Source organism: Tamandua tetradactyla, chromosome 1 (genome assembly GCF_023851605.1).
Source record: "Tamandua tetradactyla isolate mTamTet1 chromosome 1, mTamTet1.pri, whole genome shotgun sequence".
NCBI classification, from domain to species: domain Eukaryota; kingdom Metazoa; phylum Chordata; class Mammalia; order Pilosa; family Myrmecophagidae; genus Tamandua; species Tamandua tetradactyla.
In genome coordinates, this window is record NC_135327.1 from 126,966,073 (window position 1) to 126,971,672 (window position 5,600).

At 39.8% G+C, this 5,600-nt stretch overlaps 1 pseudogene; it reads right to left on the reverse strand.

The window, feature by feature from the left end:
- Window positions 1-612: 612 nt before the first annotated feature.
- On the reverse strand, window positions 613-4,396 carry LOC143681309 (uncharacterized protein C16orf52 homolog A pseudogene; annotated as a pseudogene).
- Between the last annotated feature and the right edge of the window lie 1,204 nt (window positions 4,397-5,600).

The following is a 5,600-nucleotide window of genomic DNA, read 5'->3' on the forward strand; positions in this document are numbered from 1 at the left end:
CATGTTCTTAATGTTTGATTTTTTTGTTTTGTTTTGTACAGAGAATAGGGAAATTCAGAAATTTGGCAAACACTTTAGCAAACAAGTTTTGATCTATTGGCTTCTTGGTGCAGTAATGCAATGGCAATCTGTTATGGTGCCACTACCAGAGAGCCATGAACACTAATTTCTTAGGAGGTGTGACCAGCTCCATTTGAACTCCTCTTGCATCCCTCTGGCCCCCATGATATACAGTTCACCATGATAAATAGTTAGATTTTTTTTCTTAAATGAATCATTAGACCTTAAAAATGCAACAACAGAGACACAAAGGGCCACATGCTTTTCAGTATAAAGCATTCTCCTTCTTTAGGTTGCTATCACAGTGCAGACCTGACCGTCTACACTCAGGATATTTAGTCAATATTGTCTGTATTTGGTTAAGAAAAATATTTTCTTCAGGAAAAAAATTCAAAGTCCAAGGGAGAACAAATCAAAGTATTTTTCTTTTCAACATCACTTTCACCTAAGTATCCTATATGAGAGGATTGCTCAGATGCCTTATCTTTGTCCTCCAACCCTCCATAAAAAAATAATAAAAATAAAAACAGGGTCAAGTAATTTAGACATTTATCAGCCCAGTAAAGAAACTTTTCCAGCAAATAAAATTCATACTATTATGAAGAAAATTGATAAGACAAAAAGTACTTTAGAGGACTCAGCTACTGTGTTTGTGGGTAATTTATAAGGTTGACTTCTGACTTCACTGATGTAAAATCCTGTTGGAAACATTAGGGCGGTCATAGAGAAAAAGATCATGCCTGTGAATACTATCTATCAAGCATAATTTGTAGCTTCTTTTCCCCAGTGGGAAGCCACCAGCAAACCACATATGAAAGAATTGATACGCATGATATAGAAAGCAGTGTGGCGACCTGCTCTGGGGTAAGCCGGGAGGGATGCACTTCCAGTCTAGTCCACCGAGGTTTGACACCAAGGCCCAAGGTGAGCCCTCCCACAGACTCCTGGGTATTGATCCAGTCCAGGTCGTTGATGCTGGCGATACCAAATATATCGGCGGCCAGAAAGAGACATCCTTAGATATGGTCAGTTTATCTGTTTCTCTGGTCATCCTGTGTGCCTTGGCCCAGCTCAGGCATCCTTAAGGAGTTACCAAGTCAGCCATGAGAAGGATGACCAAAACATTCACCATCAACGGGACACTCTTTAGATTGTGTGTGTGTGGAGGGGTTACTTTTAACAACAGGCCTACACTCAGAACATCAACAGATTGATTTTAAAGTGTAAACTAGGCAAAATGAGAGGAGCGACCCAACACCAGAGGTACCAGAAGGTGCTTATGGAGAGATGGTCCTGCACTGATGTACTAGTTAAGAGTACTGTCTCCACCCTGGAACCAGATGGCCTAGGTTCAAACCCTGCTTCTGCTTCCTATTAGCTGAGCGAGCTTGAGCAAGTTATTAACCTTAGTGCCTTATCTACCCATTGTAGAATAGGTTTAATTGTAACCCCATGACATAGAGTGTTTAGGAGGATTATTTGAATTAATATGTGCAAAGATTTAAAACAGTACCATGTTGTAGTGTTTACTATCTAACATTAGCTAATAATACTCTTTACACGGCTGCAGTGATTAATTTTGTGTCTTCTGTAGGGTATAACATGAAGGCTGAGGACATTGTCCAGGAGTCCACTGGTTAGTGGGATGTTGACTATGGGACTTCTACAGATTCTGTGTTATTGACTGTAGTTCAGCCCAGAGGGAGCTGTAATGGATTTGCTACAACCCACCTCTCCATTGCTAGCCTGCATTGGACTTGTGTGTGTGTGTGTATGTGTGTTTGTACATGTGTTTCCTTCCATTTTTCAGAAGCCTCTTCCCCATGTATTTTCAAAATAAAGTCCTGGGATAGAGGTCTAAAAGAGCTTCTGTGCTCTTTGAAAGGGAAATGGGATACCCACAAATCAATTCCATTGTCTGGCCTGTTTATTGACACTTCTGAAGTTTAATTTCAGACTTTTAATATGTGAGAAACACTAAGCATACTTTTCCTTCTTTTTCAAGAGCGCCTGACTGAAACATTGTGAGTTTTTTTTTAGAGGACATTTACATTTTAACTTTCCAGCTAGGATAACTTTAAGGTAATATTCTGGAAACTACAAATGCGTTATTTTCTCCTATAGTTGAAGTATTTTATTCTATTCCTTATAGAAGGAATGCCAAAACATTTTAGATTAAATATCTCAACTCTCTTTACCTCCGTGTAGGGAGGTGAGGCAGGTTGTATATGGTGTTTCCAATAAAGACCCATGGCCAGAGAAGTGCAAGAGTTCTCAGAAATAAAGTCCCTCTGAAGAAAGAACTTCTGCTCTGGTTATTTGGCATCAGTACAAGAGTTCATTGGAATCTGACTTCAACCTATTTTTACCCCATAAAATTTACAATTTCCTTTAAAAATATTTAGATTACAGCAATCGGATTTTTAATATAAATACTAAAATAACCATTGAGCTAGATTTACCACACTCCAATAACTAACATAGTACCTAAATGTGTGTAACATAATAAAGATTTAGCTCAGTGTATAAATTAATAGAGGCAAATTATAAAATTCAAACCATTGGAAACTATGAAGAAGAAAACTCGACTGTTGATACAGCAAATTGCATTTGATGATGTGAGGGTAAGCTAGAGAGTAATATACACTTGTCAAATATCATTCGTTATGTCCTTAATCCATAGAATTAAGTATTAATCATGAATCAATCTGAATCCTGCCCTGTCACGTAGCGATTACAGGGCTGTATTTGCTTTTGATGACGCTCATGGACCATGCATTAAATATTAGGGAAGGAGAGATGAAAAGGTGAGAAAGAAGATCATCTATTTCCTTAAATAAACACTGTTTGGAAATTGGTAAATAAACCGAGAGTTATTGCTTAAATCATCCAATACTCAAAGCATAGAGGCCTAGTGCTTACTCTCCGTCAGCTTCCTGTCCCCTGGGTTTGCTCAGACTGAGGACCTGGCTGGCCTCAAAGCTGCCTCTCCCTCACTAGAGAACAACAAAACCCGGAGAGGTCAGGGCAGGGTTAAGAACATCCCAGCTCAGGAATCAGGATAAAGAGATGTGCAAGAGCTCTTCTTTCTGTGGCTGAATAGAGATCAGAGTCCTCACTCAAACAGCACTGGGGATTTTCAACTCAAAATAGAGTTTCTCAAGTTTGGAAGGTCAAACTCCATATGTGCAATATTTCTGCAAAATCAACTTTCTACTGACTGTTATTTTAAGGCCTTTTTGAATGTAGATGGTCTGGTGGAATGAAAAGAGCAAAGTCCTTTGGAAAAAGAGACCTGAAGTCCCAGTTGCTCAGTAACTACCAGAATATGATGCATATGATATGTTCCTCTGTGCCTCTGTTTTCTCATTGGCAGATGGGGTACTATGGGAAAGGTTCTCAAAACAGTGCCTTTAATTACTCATTCAACAGATATCATTGTACATCTCTCATGTGCCAAATGAAGTCACGCAGTGCTAGGCACTGGGATACAGCCATGGAGCTTCCAGTGTGGTTGAAAAGAGATAAAAACAAGTAAGAAAGCAAGTAAAGACAATAATTACCAATTGTTTTAAGAGTTATGAAAGGGAAAGAAAGCCTCAACAATGCAGAATGTTAAAACAGACAGTGACAATGGAGACCTACCTCTGGTAGGCTGATAGGGCTGATCAATCTTTAAATTGAGATCTAACAGATTATAAAGTATTTTCCCCCTCAGGACATGGGAGGCCTGAGGGTGTGCTACGAAGTAAGGACATCAGGGTCAGATTAGACCAGGACCTTGTAGGTTATGGAAAAGAGTTTGGATTTTTATGTAAATTAGGTGAATTGTTGCCACATGGTTTGCATCAAACCTATGGTTATTATTATTATTATTTTCTTGTTCCAATCTGACTTTTACCAGGTCTCACTCATATCTTATAGAAGCAAAAAGAAGGAAATTGTAGATAAAAAAAACACTGAATGGAACTTCAGTAAAGAGCAATAGTCCCATTAATGATTTTGGCAACGATCCAGTTTGTCAGCTGTTTTCTGCAGTTAAAACATAAACTTGCATATAACAAAATAGTGCCTCCACAGCGGTTATTTAAATTTTGTTGCACGGTTACCAGACCTTCATCTACTTCATTAAAACAAAGAGAAACTTAAAAAAATACTGCTTTAGCTACTTTGGGAAATGTAGTGGTTAATGAAGTGAATAAGGTTAATCTGTCTTTAGATAATACATATAATGAAAATTTTCCAGATTCAAAAGAAAAACTACATATATTTATAATGTGAAAAATGTCAGGCATCAGAAAATAAAACTTGACATACACAATGGATTCTGCGGCATGGGGGCCCCTTCATTTTCTCTCCCTCAGCAGCTCTTTTAACAGGACCTGATGTGACAGCAAAATAGTGAGCACAAACATGCCGACACCCCACCTGCCATTGGCCAGACCAGAAAACCAGACCATCTAACCATGAACTTGAAGTCCTGATCTGCACCAGCCTGATATCTCCCAGTGAAGCCTGCAGCCACACGTCACCCCCACCCCTCTTGGTGTGTTTTTTGCCTTTAAAACCACGAGCTGTCAGAAGGACAGTTGGAGCCATTTTATCTTTCTTTTCTCTAGCAAGTTTCGCTGGGTCCCACCTGCCTGCTCTCCCTTTGCTGTCAATCTGTTTCTCTCTAATGATAGACTACTAAATTTGAACTCATTGTCTCATATCACATCCATGGCATTCAAACAACTACAACCAATTCGGCCCTAGTTAAGTGATGCCTTTCCGCCCAGATGCCCCATAAGAGTTTTGTTCAGTGTCCCAACGACACCTTGGCCTGGCTCAGTGCTTTGGCCTGGCCGGTAGCCTGAGCTTGGTTTAAACTCCCCAGCTCTATGAGCATTTTCCTGCGTAGCAGTCAGAAACAACTTGGGGGATGCCCTGTGTGAAAGCCTGCACACTTCCCTAATCCCTGACAACAAACCAGGGCACTTGCTTTGTTCTTGCAATTGGATCTTAAATCTGGGTAAATTAGCCTCACTTAAAGCTACACTAGCCCATAAGCCACCAATAAAGCTGGGAAATTCCATATGCCTCCTGTCTGCAGGACCCCAACAAGAGTCAGCGCATCCCAGATGCAGGTCCCTAGAGAGACCCTAAGCCTTCAACGGAGCTGGTAACCATCAGCCTCAAAAGGAGCAGTTAAACTTCTCGAGCAGATCTCCGTAAACCGCCCACAAGCAAAATCCCTAGCACATAGCAAACCTCCTCCTCCATATTAAAAGTTAGCAAATAATCATGGGTAACACCCTAACAATTCCTAATTCTACCCCTCTCTGATGTTTACTTCATAATATTGGTGAACTCCAATTAAAAAGAAAGTAAAAAAAACAAACTGTTTTTCTCTGCAACTTGGCTTGGCCACAATATCCTTTAAAACAACAAAAAGCATTGGTCACAGTATGGCACTTTCGATTAACAGATGATCTGAAAGTTCCTACTCCCCAGCTTAATAAATTTATTCTATCGCATAAGAGTTTCATGTCTGTTTA